The sequence below is a fragment of the Pseudorca crassidens genome, chromosome 4 (assembly GCF_039906515.1).
Source record: "Pseudorca crassidens isolate mPseCra1 chromosome 4, mPseCra1.hap1, whole genome shotgun sequence".
NCBI classification, from domain to species: domain Eukaryota; kingdom Metazoa; phylum Chordata; class Mammalia; order Artiodactyla; family Delphinidae; genus Pseudorca; species Pseudorca crassidens.
Window position 1 is genome coordinate 91,770,341 of NC_090299.1, and position 9,786 is coordinate 91,780,126.

The following is a 9,786-nucleotide window of genomic DNA, read 5'->3' on the forward strand; positions in this document are numbered from 1 at the left end:
AAATCAAAAAGACACAACCACCCAAATGTTTGGGACAGCTCTGTTTACAAGAACCTCGTTTACGGTACAAGTTCAATATCACAGAAAGTGCAAAATGGATAAAGAAGTTGTGGTACTTACGTACAATGCAATATCACTCAGCAATGAAATCTATGTCATCAGGCCCGTAGCAGCATAATGAGTGGATTCAGGTACGATGATTCTAAGTGAAATAAGTCACACAAAAAAAGAAACATCATAAGATATCTCTACCACATGGAATGTAAACTTGGCTACACAGGAACTGAATTACAAAACAGAAGAGGGTCTCAAATGCAGAAAACCGACTTATGCTTGCTTAAGGGGAAAGGTGAGTTGGGGTGCTGCATAAAACCAGAGATTGAAATTAGCACAGATACCGTTCCATAAGCCAAATATGTAATAGACAAGAGCTACTCCTTGCTCAACGAAGTGGACTCTACACCCCATATTAAACGCCTAAGAATATACCTGACTAGTAAGAATCTTAAAACCTATGGATTTATATGTCTCAGAAAGAGAATCAAGCGTGTGTACAGCGGCATAAACGCAGCAGTGATAGGACTGGTGAGGTTCGGTGAGCAAATGCAGACCCTTTGAAGTCATATTGCATGGTACCCATTCCATGGGTCTCAACTCTCCAGGTTTAAGGGATTCTTCCTTCAGCTAAAACATGCATGTGGATCCCAGAATATGATCCCCCGTGTGATCGGGAAACGTGTTCAATTGTGTCAGTTTTCCCCCCCTGGTACTCGGGTGACACATTCCAGACGCTTTACTAACACTCTCCCCACTTGGAGAGTCAGTGCCTTTAACCTCCTGTTTGGCCCAGTTTGCAATTTCTGCGGAAAATGAACAGGAATAGGGAGAACCAATGAGAGACTAGCTGGAGGTGTCTGGACGGGCAAATTTAACTCTCATTTCCCACCAGGAAGAGGAATTAAACAAAGGCTCAGCGTGCCATGCCGGAACCACACTAGGGCCTGAAGCAATGCTGCGGTGTTGCGGCCAGCTCACAAGAAAGCGAGTTGAAGAAAGGAGCTCAGGGGCACTGTCATTCACATACCTGCAGAGTTATAAATGACAGGTATCGTCCAAAAATATATTGAAGTAAGGCTGCCAAGAGGACTTGAAAGCGTGGCAGAATTGCAGGAAACCGATTTCAGGAGGTAGACTGGAATTGCATGTAAAGCATAGGAAAAGAGGCAGAACGTCCACAATGATGCACTTGGCCAAAAAGGGCGTATGCGATTTTTCCTTAATATATTCAGGAAAAAACGCATACGCCCTTTTTGGCCAACCAAGCAAGCTTGCAAAGGAAATCTGCACTACAATGAAGTCTCACTGCTCCCCGGTCAAAAGGGCCATCTGAAAAAAGTGTAAAATCCAGAAAGGCAGGACAGGCCATGGAGAACTGGGAGCCTTGTTATGCTGATGGGCGGGATGTAAATTGCCAACAGCCACTCTGGAGAAGTGTATGGTGTTTCCTGAAACATCTAAAAAACAAAGCAACAGAGCCTAGGGCACTTCCACTTATGGTCCTATAGCTTAGGGAAATTAAAATCAAAAAGACTCAGCCACCCCAAAGTTAGGGACAGCTCTGTTTACAAGAACCTCATTTACGGTACAAGTTTAATATTGCAGAAAGCGAAAAATGGATAAAGAAGTTGTGGTACTTACGTACAATGCAATATCACTCAGCAATGAAATCTATGTCATCAGGCCCGTAGCAGCATAATGAGTGGATTCAGGTACGATGATTCTAAGTGAAATAAGTCACACAGAAAAAGAAACATCATAAGATATCACTACTACACGGAATGTAAACTTGGCTACACTGGAACTGAATTACAAAACAGAACAGGGTCTCAAATGTAGAAAACCAACTTATGCTTGCTTAAGGGGAAATGTGAGTTGGGGTGCTGCATAAAACCAGAGATTGAAATAAGCACAGATACCGTTCCATAAGCCAAATATGTAATAGACAAGAGCTACTCCTTGCTCAATGAAGTGGACTCAACACCCCATATTAAACGACTACGAATATACCTGACTAGTAAGAATCTTAAAACCTATGGATTTATATGGCTCCGAAAGAGAATCAAGAGTGTGTACAGCGGCATAAACGCAGCAGTGATAGGATTGGTGAGGTTCGGTGAGCAAATGCAGACCCTTTGAAGTCATATTGCATGGTACCCATTCCATGGGTCTCAACTCTCCAGGTTTAAGGGATTCTTCCTTCAGCTAAAACATGCATGTGAAACCCAGAGTATGATACACCATGTGATTGGGAAACGTGTTCAAAGGTGTCTCAGTTTTCGTCCCCTGGTACTCGGATGCAACATTCCAGACGCTTTACTAACACTCTCCCCACTTGGAGAGTCTGTGCCTTTAACCTCTTGTTTGGCCCAGTTTTCAATTTCTGCGGAAAATGAACAGGAATAGGGAGAACAAATAAGAGACTAGCTGGAGGTGTCTGGACGGGCAAATTTAACTCTCATTTCTCATCAAGAAGAGGAATTAACCAAAGGCTCAGCGTGCCATGCCGGAACCACACTGGGGCCTGAAGCAATCCTGCGGTGTTGCGGCCAGCTCACAAGAAAGCGAGTTGAAGAAAGGAGCTCAGGGGCACTGTCATTCACAAACCTGCAGAGTTAAAATTGATAGGTATCGTCCAAAAATATATTGAAGTAAGGCTGCCAAGAGGACTTGAAAGCGGGGCAGAATTGCAGGAAACCGATTTCAGGAGGTAGACTGGATTTGCATGTAAACCACAGGAAAAGAGGCAGAACGTCCACAATGATGCACTTGGCCAAAAAGGGCGTATGCGTTTTTTCCTGAATATATTCAGGAAAAAATGCATACGCCCTTTTTGGACAACCAAGCAAGCTTGCAAAGGAAATCTGCACTACAATGAAGTCTCACTGCCCCCCGGTCAAAAGGGCCATCTGAAAAAAGTGTAAAATCCAGAAAGACAGGACAGGCCATGGAGAACTGGGAGCCTTGTTATGCTGATGGGCGGGATGTATATTGCCAACAGCCACTCTGGAGAAGTGTATGGTGTTTCCTGAAACATCTAAAAAACAAAGCAACAGAGCCTAGGGCAATTCCACTTATGGTCCTATAGCTTAGGGAAATTAAATTCAAAAAGACACAGCCACCCCAAAGTTTGGGACGGTTCTGTTTACAAAAACCTCGTTTACGGTACAAGTTCAATATCACAGAAAGCGCAAAATTGATAAAGAAGTTGTGGTACTTACGTACAATGCAATATCACTCAGCAATGAAATCTATGTCGTCAGGCCCAGAGAAGCATAACGAGTGGATTCAGGTACGATGATTCTAAGTGAAATAAGTCACAGAGAAAAAGAAACATCATAAGATATCACTACTACATGGAATGTAAACTTGGCTACACAGGAACTGGATTATAAAACAGAACAGGGTCTCAAATGTAGAAAACCAACTTATGCTTGCTTAAGGGGAAATGTGAGTTGGGGTGCTGCAAAAATCCAGAGATTGAAATTAGCACAGATACCGTTCCATAAGCCAAATATGTAATAGACAAGAGCTACTCCTTGCTCAACGAAGTGGACTCAACACCCCATATTAAACGCCTAAGAATATACCTGACTAGTAAGAATCTTAAAACCTATGGATTCATATGTCTCCGAAAGAGAATCAAGCGTGTGTACAGCGGCATAAACGCAGCAGTGATAGGATTGGTGAGGTTTGGTGAGCAAATGCAGACCCTTTGAAGTCATATTGCATGGTACCCATTCCATGGGTCTCAACTCTCCAGGTTTAAGGGATTCTTCCTTCAGCTAAAACATGCATGTGGAACCCAGAGTATGATCCACCGTGTGATCGGGAAACGTGTTCAAATGTGAGTCAGTTTTCGTCCCCCGGTACTCGGGTGCAACATTCCAGACGCTTTACTAACACTCTCCCCACTTGGAGATTCAGTGCCTTTAACCTCCTGTTTGGCCCAGTTTGCAATTTCTGCGGAAAATGAACAGGAATAGGGAGAACAAATGAGAGACTAGCTGGAGGTGTATGGACGGGCAAATTTAACTCTCATTTCCCACCAGGAAGAGGAATTAACCAAAGGCTCAGCGTGCCATGCCGGAACCACACTAGGGCCTGAAGCAACACGGCAGTGTTGCGGCCAGCTCACAAGAAAGCGAGTTGAAGAAAGGAGCTCAGGGGCACTGTAATGCACAAACCTGCCGAGTTATAAATGACAGCTATCGTCCAAAAATATATTGAAGTAAGGCTGCCAAGAGGACTTGAAAGCGGGGCAGAATTGCAGGAAACCGATTTCAGGAGGTAGACTGGAATTGCATGTAATGTATAGGAAAAGAGGCAGAATGTCCACAATGATGCACTTGGCCAAAAAGTGTGTATGCGTTTTTTCCTGAATATATTCAGGAAAAAATGCATACGCCCTTTTTGGCCAACCAAGCAAGCTTGCAAAGGAAATCTGCACTACAATGAAGTCTCACTGCCCCCCGGTCAAAAGGGCCATCTGAGAAAAGTGTAAAATCCAGAAAGGCAGGACAGGCCATGGAGAACTGGGAGCCTTGTTATGCTGATGGGCGGGATGTAAATTGCCAACAGCCACTCTGGAGAAGTGTATGGTGTTTCCTGAAACATCTAAAAAACAAAGCAACAGAGCCTAGGGCACTTCCACTTATGGTCCTATAGCTTAGGGAAATTAAAATCAAAAAGACACAGCCACCCCAAATTTGGGATGGCTCTGTTTACAAGAACCTCGTTTACGGTACATGTTCAATATCACAGAAAGCGAAAAATGGATAAAGAAGTTGTGGTACTTACGTACAATGCAATGTCACTCAGCAATGAAATCTATGTCATCAGGCCCGTAGCAGCATAATGAGTGGATTCAGGTACGATGATTCTAAGTGAGATAAGTCACACAGAAAAATAAACATCATAAGATATCACTAATACACGGCTTGTAAACTTGGCTACAAAGGAACTGAATTACAAAACAGAAGAGGGTCTCAAATGTAGAAAACCAACTTATGCTTGCTTAAGGGGAAAGCTGAGTTGGGGTGCTGCATAAAACCAGAGATTGAAATTAGCACAGATATCCTTCCATAAGCCAAATATGTAATAGACAAGAGCTACTCCTTTCTCAACGAACTGGACTCTACACCCCATATTAAACGCCTAAGAATATACCTGACTAGTAAGAATCTTAAAACCTATCGATTTGTATGTCTCCGAAAGAGAATCAAGCGTGTGTACAGTGGCATAAATGCAGCAGTGATATGTTTGGTGAGGTTCGGTGAACACATGCAGACCCTATGAAGTGACATTGCATGGTACCCATTCCATGGGTCTCAACTCTGCAGGTTTAAGGGATTCTTCCTTCAGCTAAAACATGCATGTGGAACCCAGAGTATGATCCACCGTGTGATCGGGAAACGTGTTCAAATGTGTCACTTTTTGTCCCCTGGTACTCGGGTGCAACATTCCAGACGCTTTACTAACACTGTCCCCACTTGGAGAGTCAGTGCCTTTAACCTCCTGTTTGGCCCAGTTTGCAATTTCTGCGAAAAATGAACAGGAATAAGGAGAACCAATGAGAGACTAGCTGGAGGTGTCTGGACGGGCAAAATTTAACTCTCATTTCCCACCAGGAAGAGGAATTAACCAAAGGTTCAGCATGCCATTCCGGAACCACACTAGGGCCTGAAGCAAAGCTGCGGTGTTGCGGCCAGCTCACAAGAAAGCGAGTTGAAGAAAGGAGCTCAGGGGCACTGTAATTCACAAACCTGCAGAGTTATAAATGACAGCTATCGTCCAAAAATATATTGAAGTAAGGCTGCCAAGAGGACTTGAAAGCGGGGCAGAATTGCAGGAAACCGATTGCAGGAGGTAGACTGGAATTGCATGTAAAGCATAGGAAAAGAGGCAGAACGTCCACAATGATGCACTTGGCCAAAAAGGGCATATGCGTTTTTTCCTCAGGAAAAAACGCATACGCGCTTTTTGGCCAACCAAGCAAGCTTGCAAAGGAAATCTTCACTACAATGAAGTCTCACTGCCCCCCGGTCAAAAGGGCCATCTGAAAAAAGTGTAAAATCCAGAAAGGCAGGACAGGCCATGGAGAACTGGGAGCCTTGTTATGCTCATGGGCGGGATGTAAATTTCCAACAGCCACTCTGGAGAAGTGTATGGTGTTTCCTGAAACATCTAAAAAACAAAGCAACAGAGCCTAGGGCACTTCCACTTATGGTCCTATAGCTTAGGGAATTTAAAATCAAAAAGACACAGCCACCCCAATGTTTGGGACAGCTCTGTTTACAAGAACCTCGTTTATGGTACAAGTTCAATATCACAGAAAGCGAAAAATGGATAAAGAATTTGTGGTACTTACGTACAATGCAATATAACTCAGCAATGAAATCTATGTCATCAGGCCCATAGCAGCATAATGAGTGGATTCAGGTACGATGATTCTACGTGACATAAATCACACAGAAAAAGAAACATCATAAGATATCACTACTACACGGAATGTAAACTTGGCTACACAGGAACTGAATTACAAAACAGAACAGGGTCTCAAATGTAGAAAACCAACTTATGCTTGCTTAAGGGGAAAGGTGAGTTGGGGTGCTGCATAAAAACAGAGATTGAAATTAGCACAGATACCGTTCCATAAACCAAATATGTAATAGACATGAGCTACTCCTTGCTCAACGAAGTGGACTCAACGCCCCATATTAAACGCCTAAGAATATACCTGACAAGTAAGAATCTTAAAACCTATGGATTTATATGTCTCCGAAAGAGAATCAAGCGTGTGTACAGCGGCATAAACGCAGCAGTGATAAGATTGGTGAGGTTCGGTGAGCAAATGCAGACCCTTTGAAGTCATATTGCATGGTACCCATTCCATGGGTCTCAACTCTGCAGGTTTAAGGGATTCTTCCTTCAGCTAAAACATGCATGTGGAACCCAGAGTATGATCCACCATGTGATCGGGAAACGTGTTCAAATGTGTCTCAGTTTTCGTCCCCTGGTACTCGGGTGCAACATTCCAGACGCTTTACTAACACTCTCCCCACTTGGAGAGTCAGTGCCTTTAACCTCCTGTTTGGCCCAGTTTGCAATTTCTTCGGAATATGAACAGGAATAAGGAGAACCAATGAGAGACTATCTGTAGGTGTCTGGACGGGCAAATTTAACTCTCATTTCCCACCAGGAAGACGAATGAACCAGAGGCTCCGCATGCCATGCTGGGACCAGATTAGGACCTGAAGAGATCCTGCAGTTTTACGGCCAGCTCACAAGAAAGCGAGTTGAAGAAAGGAGCTCAGGGACACTGTTATTCACAAACCTGCAGAGTTATAAATGACAGCTATCATCCAAAATTATACTGAAGTAAGGCTGCGAAGAGGACTTGAATGCGGGGCAGAATTGCTGGAAACCGATTTCAGAAGGTACACGGGAGTCGCTCTTAAAGCATAGGAAAAGAGACAGAACTTGAAAAATAATGCACTTGGCAAAAAAGGGCATATGTGTTTTATCCAGAGCTCTCATAACTGAGGGGAGGAGATTCCCAGCAGGCCCCAACTGCCACCTGAGTGCTCACGTTGCCAAGGCAACATGAGCAAGCCAGGCATGAGTTACCTCACAGCAGAGGTCCCACCTCACAGAAGGGTGAGAAACCCAGCCAACATCAGACTCTCACCAGAGGGCCCACATCACCAAGGGGATGGGAACCAGGCAGGAGTGTCTTCACACCAGTGGGGCCACATCAGTGAAAGGTGACGTACTCAGCACATGTGTCCTCAAACCAGAGGACCCACATCACCAAGGGCCTTGGAGTGAGGCAGGCAGGAGTAGCCTCACAACACTGGGCCCATAGAATAAAAAAGTGAGGAATCCAGCAGTTGGAACCTCCCAGCAGGTGGCCCAGAGCACCGAGGCTATGGGATCCAGGCCACAGTGAACTCACAGAAGAGGGCCCATGTCATGAAACTGAGCAACCCAGCCATTGGGACCTCAGAGCAGGAGGCCCACATCCCCATGGGGATATAAATCTGGTAGGAGTGTCCTCGCACCACTGAGAACATGTCAGAAAATTTTGGGAGACCTGCAGTTAGGGCCTGACGCCAGAGGACCCTCATCACCAAGGGAAGGAGGCTCCCAGCAGGCTCCAACTGCCACCAGAGGGCTGACGTCACCAAGGCGATGTGTGCCAACCAGGCACGAATGTCCTCACAGCAGAGGGCCCACCTCAGAGAAGTGTGACGAACCCAGTCAGGATCAGACGTGCACCAGAGGGCCCACATCACCAAATGGATTGGAACCAGGCAGGAGTGTCCTCACATGAGTAGGGCCACATCATCTAAAGGTGAGGAACCCAGAACATGTGACTTCAAACCATAGGACACCCATCACCAAGGGGCTGGGAGTGAGGCAGGCAGGAGGAGCCTCACAACAGAGGGCCCAAAAATAAGAAAGGTGAGGAATCCAGCAGTTGGAACCTCCCAGCAGGCGGCCCAGAGCACAGAGGCTAGGGGATCCAAGCCAGAGTGAACTAACACCAGACAGCCCACATCATGAAACTGTGAGCAACCCAGACATTGGGACCTCAGAGCAGAAGGCCCACATCCCCATGGTGATGGGAACATGACAGGAGTGTCCTGGCATCACTGGGCTCACATCAGAAAACGTGGGGTGCTCAGAAGTTAGGGCCTGACGCTAGAGGGCACTCATCACCAAGGGGAGGAGGCTCCCAGCAGGCTCCAGCTGCCACCAGAGGGCCAATGTCACCAAGGCGATGTGTGCCAGCCCGGCAGGAGTGACCTCACAGCAGAGGGCCCACCTCACAGAAGGGTGAGGAACACAGCCAGGATCAGACTCTCACCAGAGGGCCCACATCACCAAGGGGATGGGAACCAGGCAGGAGTGTCCCCACACCAGTGGGACAACATCATCGAAAGGTGAGGATCCCAGCACATGTAGCCTCAAACCAGAGGAACCACATCACCAAGGGTTTCGGAATTAGGCTGGCAGGACTGGCCTCACAACACAGGGTCCATAGAATATAAAAGTTGAGGAATCCAGCAGTTGGAACCTCCCAGCAAGTGGCCCAGAGCACCGAGGCTATGGGATCCAGGCCACAGTGAACTCACAGCAGAGGGCCCACATCATGAACCTGTGAGCAGCCCAGCCGTTGGGACCTCAGAACAGAAGGCCCACATCCCCATTGGGATGGGAACCTGGCAGGAGTGGCTTCGCACCACTTAGCACATATCAGAAAATGTTAGGAGCCCAGCAGTTAGGGCCCGACGCAAGGGAGCCCTCATAACTGAGGGGAGGAGACTCCCAGCAGGTTCCAACTGCCAACAGAGGGCCCACGTCTACAAGGTGGCATGCGCCAGCCAGGCAGTAGTGACCTCACAGCAGAGGGCCTATCTCACAGAAGGGTGAGGAACCGAGGTAGGATGAGACTCTTGCCAGAAGGCCCACAACACCAAGGGGATGGGAACCAGTCAGGACTGTCCTCCCACCAGTGGGGCCACATCATTGAAAGGTGAAGAACCCAGCACATGCGGCCTCATATCAGAGGACATACATCACAAAGGGGATGGGAGTGAGGCAGGTAGGAGTAGCCTAAAAACAGAGGGCCCAAAGAATAAAAAAGGTGAGGAATCCAGCATTTGGAACCTCCCAGCAGGCGGCCGAGAGCACAGAAGCTATGGGATGCAGGCAGGAGTGAAC